The sequence below is a fragment of the Rattus norvegicus genome, chromosome 8 (genome assembly GCF_036323735.1).
Source record: "Rattus norvegicus strain BN/NHsdMcwi chromosome 8, GRCr8, whole genome shotgun sequence".
Lineage (NCBI taxonomy): Eukaryota > Metazoa > Chordata > Mammalia > Rodentia > Muridae > Rattus > Rattus norvegicus.
In genome coordinates this window covers 62,102,412-62,113,616 of record NC_086026.1, presented here as the reverse complement: position 1 = coordinate 62,113,616, position 11,205 = coordinate 62,102,412, and the positions used below count along the sequence as shown (strand labels likewise).

Sequence of the window (11,205 nt, the reverse complement as noted above, 5' to 3'; positions counted from 1 at the left end):
AACTTTGTCCCTGACATTTGTCATCTATGCAACTGAGGGCCTTAAAAGTAAAACTGTGAGCATTAAAATACTGTTGTTCATGTTTTTTGATGCAGGGGAAGATATATAGATATATATATATATATATATATATATATATATATATATATATATATATATATATATATAACTTGACCCATCCTTCATAGTTATTGGCATGAGTCAATGGGATACACAGAAGTTGCCTCTCTTAGCATATGGCACTCAAAGTTCAACAAACGTCGCTTTACTCTCATATATAAATTGATAGGAAGCCCTGACATTTTAGAATTGCTTATGCTTATGAAAACTCAGAACATTTTGTCTGACAGAGAAAAAGATATTTCCTGTAACAGCCAGGAGCTCAAAGAGAAGGAAACAGATAGGAATAAGAATAACAAGGGAAGTCTTTTTTTTTTAAAGATTTATTTATTATATATAAGTACACTGAGCTGTCTTCATACACCCCAGAAGAGGGCATCAGATCTCATTACAGATGGTTGTGAGCCACCATGTGGTTGCTGGGATTTGAACTCAGGACCTCTGGAAGAGCAGTCAGTGCTCTTAACCGCTGAGCCATCTCTCCAGCCCCACAAGGGAAGTCTTTTTCTCACTTTTTATGAATAAATAAAAACATTAGAGGATGTGGTTATGTCCTGAGTTGTCACTGAGTCTAGAGTTTCACATGCCAACAAGTCCAGTCTTACCACCACTGTGGTCTCAGTATTGAACTTTGATGGTACCCTTGGTTTACTACCTATTCAAAATGGGACTTTTCTTCAATGGGTCATCTTGATTCTGTAAAATTTTTCCTTTGAGTCTTTTAAGAATAGTGATATTCAGAACAGACACATTTTTAAACTTCTGTTGCTGTTGTTGTTTTAAAGAATACACCTTTAGAAGATTGGCTCAAGATGTGACTAAAAAGGGGGGGGATACTGTTAAAGTCTTAGGGTGTCCTGTGGGTGGGAGGATCATCATGGGAGGGGCTTGCTGACTTATTCTCAATGTCAATAAAGTCACAAAATAAGTGGAACAAAATCAATGACATCCAAGATCAATTAGAGTCAGAGGGGAGAGGCAGTATTGGGGAAACATTCATTATCTCTTGCATCAGTAATTTTTACTGTGTTCCCATGACCCTGAGCCCTGGGTATATGCCTGGCTGGAAGTGTTTTGGTTTATTCAAGAAAAACGTCCATACAAATAAAATGATGAAATAATTTATAAATGAGAACAATACCTAGAATAAAGCAAATACTTTCTAGCTCTGTTGAGCTTCTCGTTGAAAACCAAAATATTCCTCCTTCATGGCTGGTGCCAAGGAGGCCAGAAGAAGGCATTGGATCACCTGGAGCTGGAGTTACAGATAGTCGTGAGCTATCATGTGGGTGCTGAGAATTGAACCCAGGTTCCTAGAAGAGCAGACAGTGTTTTAAGTGTCGGGGCATCTGAACACCCTTCTGGTTTGTTGTTGTTATGTTGTTGTGTTTTGTTTTGTTATCATTTAGTTGCTTTTTTTTAGTTCTCTCATAGTTCACTGAATGTCTTTGAATTATTCTTTGAACTCTCTCAGTGTAGGGTTGGTAAGTCCCTTTAGTTGTTTTGATGATGTTTTATTTCCCAGATTCCTTGCTTTGATATTTGTACAAATGAATAAGTTGTCACTTCTCCTAGTCTTGTATCTTGGTTTTATAAAGGAAGTTACTTTTGCCATTTGGCCTAGTTGCCAATTCTAGACCATATGGCCTACACGTGTGGGTAGGTCTTACCAAGGCATCAGTGGATAGCTGTTGTCAGAGTCTATAAGTAGACTGATTGAGCAGCAAGATTTCATTGGTATATATGTTGATTCTAGAATTAGACCTATTGCTGGAGCCATGGCTTGGCCCAATGTTGATGTCTACAAACTCAGTTTACTTATCCAGAGCTGTGTGGGAGGATGCTGTTCTGGTTTTGTTCTGCTGTTTTCTTTTCTGCATGAAGAATTTCTCAGGCAGAAAGGACCTCTGTTATCGCTATGTTTTGCAATATTGAGGGGGATTTTGATCTAGGAACTGTAACATATATTCAATGTTTCTTTTTCTCATTTCTGTCCTCTACCTGGGTGGTATAATTTCTCACTTATATTATGAGCTGTTTGTACAGATGTTTTTGCCAGTGGGCTGTTGTTATTTTTGGTGAGTTGGATGGAGAGGAAAGGAAAAAAAATATATGCTTTTATTAGGAATAACTCATTTATAATTTTAATTGCCTTATAGATTTGTCATTTTCTAGCAGGTTTTCAGGAAAACTGTCTTTGTATCCTCCACAAAAAGTACACAGCTTTTAAAAAGTGAAGTTACACCAATTGGAAGGATATGAAGTATATTCTGTAAATACTATTACTTAAAAACATACATGTCCTCCTTCAGGACAGCCTGAAGAGCTGAGTATGGCTGTCAATTTTAGCCCTTGGATGTTCTCTTTAGTAAGATATGTAGAAACCTTAAATTCTCATTTCATGTTCTAGGCCTTTAGGTTAGCACTGGGTTACACAGCTTTGGTTATTATTAATAAGATCGAGGTCATTTTTTGTACCACACAAATTCTATTTTCAAAGTGTAACTCATGAAAGACATTAAGATGAAATGAACACAGTCAGACTTGGTTTCAAGGGAATACTGAAGAAGTGGCAGCCAAGAAGTGTTGGCAGCCGTGGATGGAGCTTGTCTCTCACGGGTTTGATCTGGGCTTTGATTGTATGCAGGGGTTACAGGCATTCTGCTCTTATATCTCTCTCTGGCAGTTAGAATACTTTGATTCTGGTGTGATTTAGGGATTTAATTTCTCTTTCTGCTCCATGTCACTACCGAGTCACTTCACATCCATACATTCGCGTGTCTGTTATGTAACCATGAGTGTCTCATCTGTATTGAAGGCATTGAAGGAAAGTGGCCAATGCATGCCATTGCTGGTGAAGAAATAAACCCGGGCTCAATAGAAATCTGCCTACCAAATATGCACAGAGAGCTGTCTTAGCCTTGTTTCTGTAGCTGTTTTTCGATAAGACCTTATTTTGCTTCTGCCTCTTGACCAAAATGGTAACAAAAACTTTCACTATGTAAATTAGCTCATTGTTTTGTTTTTGCTTCTTCTCATGAAATTTGCAAGGTCGAGTGGACTGTTTGAGGGTGGATCAACTTAGTTTAAAAAGTGGTCCAAATAGCTTCTTGATAGCCCCCTGCCACTTCCCACCTGAGTCTTCTTTGGATATATCCCCTCTCTTGAGTTCTCTTTAACTCTCCTTTCTGCCGGCCAGTCCCTTATTTCTTTACAACATCGCTGAGAGAGACTTCTTTTTAACCTGGTCATGCGCATCTCGAGACTTCCTTTGTCATCTGATTTGTTCTACTGTGATGGAGCTAACAGGCCAGAAATTCAGGCTGTAGAAGCACATTGTCCAAGCTAATTAGTGACAATCGGCATAACCACAGGCAAGTTAATCAACTTCTCCATGCCTCAGTGTCCTTTTCTATAAGGCAAGGTGGTAATTTCCTCAAAAGGTTGCTTGGAGATTCTGTAGGTGATAATGATATGGGAAGAGAATTTACTGAACTTTGGCATATGATAAGAACTCAGTAAAGGCTCGGCGATGTTGAGCTCTTAGGATAGTGAATTAAAATCATTGGTTAGCTCCTGCAAGAGTATAACATTTTCTACTCTCAGACTGAAATGTCATGGAAATCTGAGATGACTTTTCTCTCTTTTTCCTAGTATCTACCATGGTGCCTGGTAGATTATGTGTGAGCAAAGATTAGTGAATTTCTGAATTCCAAAATCTTGTAGCTGAGTCTCCAGGAGGTTATGAAGGCTGACATTTCAGTATTATACTTATGTGACTTTAAAGTCACATCATAGTGTATCCTCCAGAGTGTTCTTCCGGTGTGGAATGTTATTGTTTGTGGCCAGAGGAGTTCTGAGTATCAATGATGAAGGTATGTACATGAGTATCTATCTGGAATATGTGAGTGTGTTAAAGACAGAAAGGGAAACAGAATATAAACTCCCTGTGGGAGCCAAAGCTGTCTGAGGCAATTATCTAAAACTTAGTGGTTGCTAAAGATGGCTAAGGGTTTTAGAGAAATGTTCACCAACACTTTACCAGTTCAGACAGATCTCACAGAGTGTTGGAAAAAGTCAAAAGCTGGTGTCTTAACCAACTTTCTTGTTCCCCTTTCCACATCTCCAGTGCATGGGATCATGAGGACTTTCTAAGAAGATCTACACACTGAACTAGGAGTGTATCTCAGGTGGTGTAGTCCTCACTCAGCGTGCATTGAAGTGTTCGATCTCCTCTGGAACCATATACACCAAGTGTGGTGTCAGAAGCCTGTAAGCCCAGCATCCTGAGGTACAGCCAGGAGGGTCAGAAATTCAAGACTGCCTAGAAAGCTTAAGGCTTGTCTGGGATACATGAGAACCTGTCACAAACAAGCAAACATAAAGGTATAGGACTTATAGTAGAGGCCAAAGAAGACCCTTCTGTGGTGATTTAATGAGAAGCTCCAATACTGTAGATGCTTTGGTCTGTCTCCTTTTGCCAGGATGAACCACTTAAGCCCTGATGTCCTGAGCATTTGTAAACTCTGAACATGTAGGAAAATGTGTGGGCATCCAACAGCATTCACTGCTGATTAGGGTATCTCTCTTCTGCCAACCATCATGAGACCAAGCCGAGTCGTAGAAGCCTGGCCAAGGATGACATATGGCTGCAAGCATCCTGATGGACACTTCACCTTTTTTTTTTTTTTATTAACTTGAGTATTTCTTATATACATTTCGAGTGTTATTCCCTTTCCCGGTTTCCGGGCAAACATCCCCCTCCCCCCTCCCCTTCCTTATGCGTGTTCCCCTCCCAACCCTCCCCCCATTGCCGCCCTCCCCCCCACAGTCTAGTTCACTGGGGGTTCAGTCTTAGCAGGACCCAGGGCTTCCCCTTCCACTGGTGCTCTTACTAGGATATTCATTGCTACCTATGAGGTTAGAGTCCAGGGTTAGTCCATGTATAGTCTTTAGGTAGTGGCTTAGTCCCTGGAAGCTCTGGTTGCTTGACATTGTTGTACATATGAGGTCTCGAGCCCCTTCAAGCTTTCCAGTTCTTTCTCTGATTCCTTCAATGGGGGTCCTATTCTCAGTTCAGTGGTTTGCTGCTGGCATTCGCCTCTGTATTTGCTATATTCTGGCTGTGTCTCTCAGGAGCAATCTACATCTGGCTCCTGTCGGTCTGCACTTCTTTGCTTCATCCATCTTGTCTAATTGGGTGGCTGTATATGTATGGGCCACATGTGGGGCAGGCTCTGAATGGGTGTTCCTTCAGTCTCTGTTTTAATCTTTGCCTCTCCCTTCCCTGCCAAGGGTATTCTTTTTCCTCATTTAAAGAAGGAGTGAAGCATTCACATTTTGATCATCCGTCTTGAGTTTCCTTTGTTCTAGGGATCTAGGGTAGACACTTCACCTTTTAGCAATAGCTATTCCCTTTTCCTTTCATGTGTATATTTAAGTCTTGATTCAGATAATGCCATTTCCCTGAAGGTTCCCTGTTGCTGTTGGAAAGTTGGCATTTGTTAGAATTCAGCTGCATCACTGCCCATCCTCAGAGCTGATTCTGTGGAAAGACCCCAGACTCCAGGCTATCAGGGGCTACTGGCGCTGCACTGGATACAAATCAACTGCTTGGCCTCCTCCTTTCTACTCCTTTCATGTTCACAATGCCACAAATTCCTTTTCCTGTTGCCTGTTCCCCATCAGAGATAGCTTCACCACAGTCATCAACCATTGACTACACACCAAACATGTGGCCTGGAACACTTCCTGAAACCCTTAAAAGAGAGTCCTCCATCCTATCACGTGGGTCTGAAATCTCCTTAGAGCTGTCTGCACATGCATGGCATTAATGACTTGCTCGATTCAGCTCTCTCTTGAACGGCCGGTGTGCTTCAGTGTCCCCTTGAGCACCAACCCGAGACTTCTCAGTGTTCTCACTGTTGATTTGTCATTTGTGATTGTGAGTACTCAACTCCAGCACCCTGAGAGGGTGACTTGCGATTGACATGTCTTGTGATTGACAAGCATGGCTTGGGAATCTGCTCTACACTCATACCTTCTTGGCTGTCACTCAGGTGTGGTCTTGGGGAAAACAAGTTCACCCCTGAGTTTCTTTCTACAATGGAGGTGAGGCATGAATGCTGTGGGCAGGTTTCCTCACAGGGCATGTAGAGGACAGGCTAGAGTTTGGCAGCTAAAGTACATTAATTTTCTTTGTTTGGACCCTGCTCCAAGGCTCCATTAACATTTGAACCTGCTTCAATATATTTTGCATATCATTGGGAAAACCATTATTGATTGGCAAGCAGGACTCCTTGGGGCATGGGTCAAACTGTGTTTTCTCCCTTTTTAAAAGTAAAAGTACAAAGTTGCAAACACATTCCAAAAATACACTGAGTTTGAATTCATTCTCAGCTTCAAAACCATTTTTGAATAACTAGAGAGAAATAGAGAGGGAAAAAAAAACACTATCTTTTGTTTTCATGTCTCTGCCCTTAAACATTCTGTTCAGAAATCGAGAGTGGTTTTGGGATATTTCAAGTGTTTCTCTTCAGCTGCTGCCATTGACAGTGAAGAGTTTCAGGAATCACAGAAGCAAGCATTTGCAGACTAAGGCAATCTATCCCTGACAGGCTTGAATTCTCCCAGACTAGCGGACCTTCCAGGAAACATATCAGTCTGTATTAATTTTGGATCATTTCATAAAGGGGGGGGGACTAGCAGTGCCTTATTAAATGAATAAATCCATTTTCAGAAACAGTGCCGGGAGAGCAGAATGTTCATAATCCGTGTAGCTCTCTGTAAGTTTCCAAACATTTCTGAAGCATTCCATGATTTCCTACAATGGACAATGATGTAAGGCAGATCAACAACCACAACCACAACCACAACCACAACAACAACCACACCAAAGCCACCACTGTTCTAAAAGCTTACTTACTGCTAGCCTATGAGATGGCCATGATCTACACTGTGGGCCTGCAGAGGAGGAGGGCTTAATTGTTTCTGGAATATACACAAAAGCTTAGGCAGGGGATATATTAGTCCACAGGCCACAAGCATTTGCCAGCAAGACCAGGCTCAGGGAGAAAGAGAGAAAAAGAGACCAGCTTGGCCAGGCTTCCGTCATGGTAGTGCTTCCTCACTTTAGGGCCCTGTGGGATTTTATGTGTTAGTGCATAGGGACTACAGGACATTTCTGACTACAGGTCTTTCATCAAGAATTATTAACGAAACAGCATTTCCTTTCCAAAAAATTATAAGATGAGAATAATGTAGATTCGCTATCCAAAGCTGAGGGAAAGAATTATTAGGCCATACAAGGAGAGAATCATAAAATAGCCACCCGATGGATGACACCTTTCACTGTAATTACACATTGTCAACACTTCTGCTTTCTTTTTCCCAGGCAAACTAATTGACTCAACTCTAGTCAGACTCCACATGCAACTTCTTGGTCGTTTTCTTAACATTTTCAGTTTCATTTAAAAAGCCTTATTAGAGACTGCATAATATTCTGTAATGCACAAACAGAAGAATCCTGAACCTCTATTTTCGAGAACTGAGGTCTATTCACGAGTATTTGTGATTACGAATAGCATGGTTGGTAATATCTATGACTGTAACACGTGTTTTACATTCTCCTTTAAGGTAAATTTCCATGACTGTAAAATTTTCTGGGTTAAAAACTATTAACAGTTATATCTTCAAATTATACAACACAAAACTGTTTTCTAGAATCGTTGAGCCACTTGGTTTTCACCAAGCTAGTCAGGGCCAGTCCTCGGTAGCACAGCTTGCTAGTGACAGGAAGCTACAATATACCATGTCTTGTTTTTCCTTTGTTTTAAAAAGCTGGCCAAAATGAATTCCTCAGAAGTTTTACTTTTGTATTGACAATTAATTAAAATGCCTTTCAGGTGTTTATTAATGTTTCTCTGGTGACCTGTGTTTATAAACTTTATCTCTTTTTATTAGGAGGAATATGAAACAGCAATTAACATTTTCTTACCAAATTATTTGGCTTCCAGGTACTTTACATTTATCTTAAATATAGATACCTAAATTTTTATTGATTGTCTTTTCAATGGTTTATCTAAATTCTAAACATTGAATGTTTTATGTTATTAAGTCTGTCAATATTCCTAAAATATTGCAAAGTTCCTTTTAAACCTAGAATGCCCTTTTCTGTTTCAATAAGAGACAGACATTTAATTATGGTCCTCTGTTTTCTATGGTTTCATCTAAAAAAAAAAAACCTAACTTTATTTTATTTATTTATATTTATTTATTTATTTATTTATTTATTTATTTATTTATTTATTTACTGCTGTGTGTATGTGCATTCTATGCTGCATGTGTTCAAACCAGAGAACAAGTTTGCGTGGTACATGCTCTCCTTCCAACACACAGATTCCGGGGCTGTACTCAGGTGGTCGAGCATGTGCAGTAGGCACTTTTGCTCGGAGGCATCTTCCTTTCCAAGTCTAACTTCTCTCTACATTTTGTTGTCCATCTGTTGCCAGGAACCATCTGATGTCTATGATCTGAGCTGCCACATGAAACCATGAAATCCACAATCCACGCAACTTCCGGAAACCACGTGGAAGTGCGTGATCTGTGCTGCCGCTGGCAGCTATGGGCGAGGAAGCTTTGTTTGTAGTGGTATAGATGACCTCCGACTCTGATGGCTTATGGTGTGGTGGGAGGGGGTGGAGGAGGGAGGGTGGGGAATGGAAGGTAGGGGGAGGACTTGATTTTCTTTAAGGGGCTGGCCCCTGGGAGTTTGACCATACTCCAATGAGTATATGGGCAACAGAAACTGGTCTTGGTATTGTTTTGCTGTTGTTGAGGGGAGGGAGCAAGAGTGGAGGGATGGCTCTGGGAGGAATGGGAAATGAGTATGATCAAAGGTGCAATGTACAAAATTTCTTAATAATTAATTAAAATATATTTAGAAAAATTCAGATGTATTATTTAGTGTGTGTGTGTGTGTGTGTGTGTGTGTGTGTGTATGTGTGTGTGTGTGTTTGTGAACACCTTTCTCAGGGTCTGTTCTCTCCCACCACCTGCATTATCTAAGACATGAACTCGGGCCATTGGATCTGTAAGCACCTTGTCCTGTTGAGCCATCTCTCTGGCCCCCAGTCTAACCTCTCAATTTATCTTGAAGTTATTTAGATAAAATGATATCAAGATTGAACACATTATTTTCAAAGTAATTTAAACTGGTTCTCAACACTGATCCTTAGTACCTCCACCCTTTCTCCCTGATCTGTGATGGTCTTTTAATCCCATGAACGGCGTGGTCAGGTTGCCCAGCTGTGCACAGCCTTATCAGTCTATCTGATTCCTGCTAATCCCGCCGTGCTTGCATTCACACTGTCTTGCTATCTAGCAAGGCCATTACGCTTCCTTTCATTTATTAGCTATGCCAGATGAACTTTGGAGTCATTCATCAAAATATTGTAAAGACACAGTTGTGATTTTGATTGGGAACAGCTTAAATCTGAAAACTAACTTGGAAAGAATTGGCAATTCTTAGTAGTTTATATTCTCATGTTTGTCTTACAATCTGAAGCACTGGGGCTTGAGAGACAGCTCAGCTATCAAGAGCACTTGCTGCTCTTGCAGAGACTTAAATTTGGTTCCCAGCATCCATATCAGGTCAAGTGAGTCATAACTTCTTGTACCTCCTTTTAGCTCCAGGACTCTGACTTTCTCTTCTCACCTCTGTGGGAATACAAACATACACACACACACACACACACACACACACACACACACACACACACACAACCTTTGAAAACAATCAGAAATACTGTCTCATTCTGGCTCCCTTTCTACCATGTAGGGATTTAACGTCTATGGATTAATGTGTATGGATTAATCACTTCTTGCTCTGAATAGTTCAGACTATGGATGATACATTGCATCCTTTTTCCTGACCCCATTCTCTTTCTTAGTAACCTGTATGTGGAATTTGTTCTCATTTCCTCCTTGGTTTGTGCTTGGGAATAACCCTCAATGTTCCCCACAGGTGTGCACTCATGCAACTCTATATGCGCTCACAACCTTTCCTCAAAAGGTGTTTGTAGATTTTAGTGACTTGGCTATAAGACTGAAAGCTAACACAACCAAACCTTAAAACTCAGGTAGTTGAAATCCCTTCTGTGTCGTGTTGTGGTCACCAGCCATTCTCATCCTCTTTGTTATAAGAACACCCAGGTGACTTCTCTTGTCCTCTTGGTTCCCTCTCTTTCAAGTGACTCACCAGCTATTTTCCTGAATAACACATATCTGTCCTGAATCTGAAACCACATACATGTAAAAATAGTATCTGTGGCAATATATTATTTCTTTCGAGATATGATATATTTTGTCTTTTTAGTTACCACTAAGAATGAGCTGGTAAAACAGCTTCATAAATGCAAAAAGAAGAAGGAGAAAGAGAAGGAAAAGGAGAAGGAGGAGAAGAAGAAGAAGAAGAAGAGGAGGAGGAGGAGGGGGAAGAAGGAAGAAAGGAAGGAAGGAAGGAAGGAAGGAAGGAGGAAGAGGAGGAGGAACTGTTATTGTAGCCAGCATTTCACTGTGTAGCCTTGGTTGATCTAGAACTCTCTGTATAGAAAAAAAAACTGACCTTCTATGTTTATAGCAACCTTATTTATAATAGCCAGAAGCTGGAAAGAACACAGATGTCCTTCAACAAAGGAATGGATACAGAAAATGTGGTACATTTACACAATAGAATACCACTCAGCTATTAAAAACAATGGCTTCATGAAATTCGAATGCGAATGGATAGAACTAGAAAATATCATCCTGAGTGAGGTAACCCAATCACAAAAGAATGCACATGGTATTCACTGATAAGTGGAGATTAGCTCAAAAGCTTGGAATACCCAAGATACAATTCACAGACCACATGAAGCTCAAGAAGAAGGAAGGCCAAAGTGTGGATGCTTCAGTCCTTCTTAGAAGGGGGAATAAATATATTCACAGGAGGAGATATGGAGACAAAGTGTAGAGCAGAGATTGAAGGAAAGGCCATCCAGAGGCTGCCTCACCTGGGGATGCATCCCATATACAGCCACCAAACCC

The 11,205-nt window shown here is 40.6% G+C and overlaps 1 long non-coding RNA gene across 1 annotated transcript; it reads left to right on the top strand.

Annotated features, from left to right (window-relative positions):
* The first annotated feature begins 1,021 nt into the window (after positions 1-1,021).
* LOC108351706 (uncharacterized) lies at positions 1,022-9,067 on the top strand. Its single transcript, XR_001839385.3, has 3 exons — positions 1,022-4,411; positions 8,083-8,135; positions 8,631-9,067. It is a non-coding gene; the product is annotated as an uncharacterized LOC108351706 (long non-coding RNA).
* Positions 9,068-11,205: the final 2,138 nt, after the last annotated feature.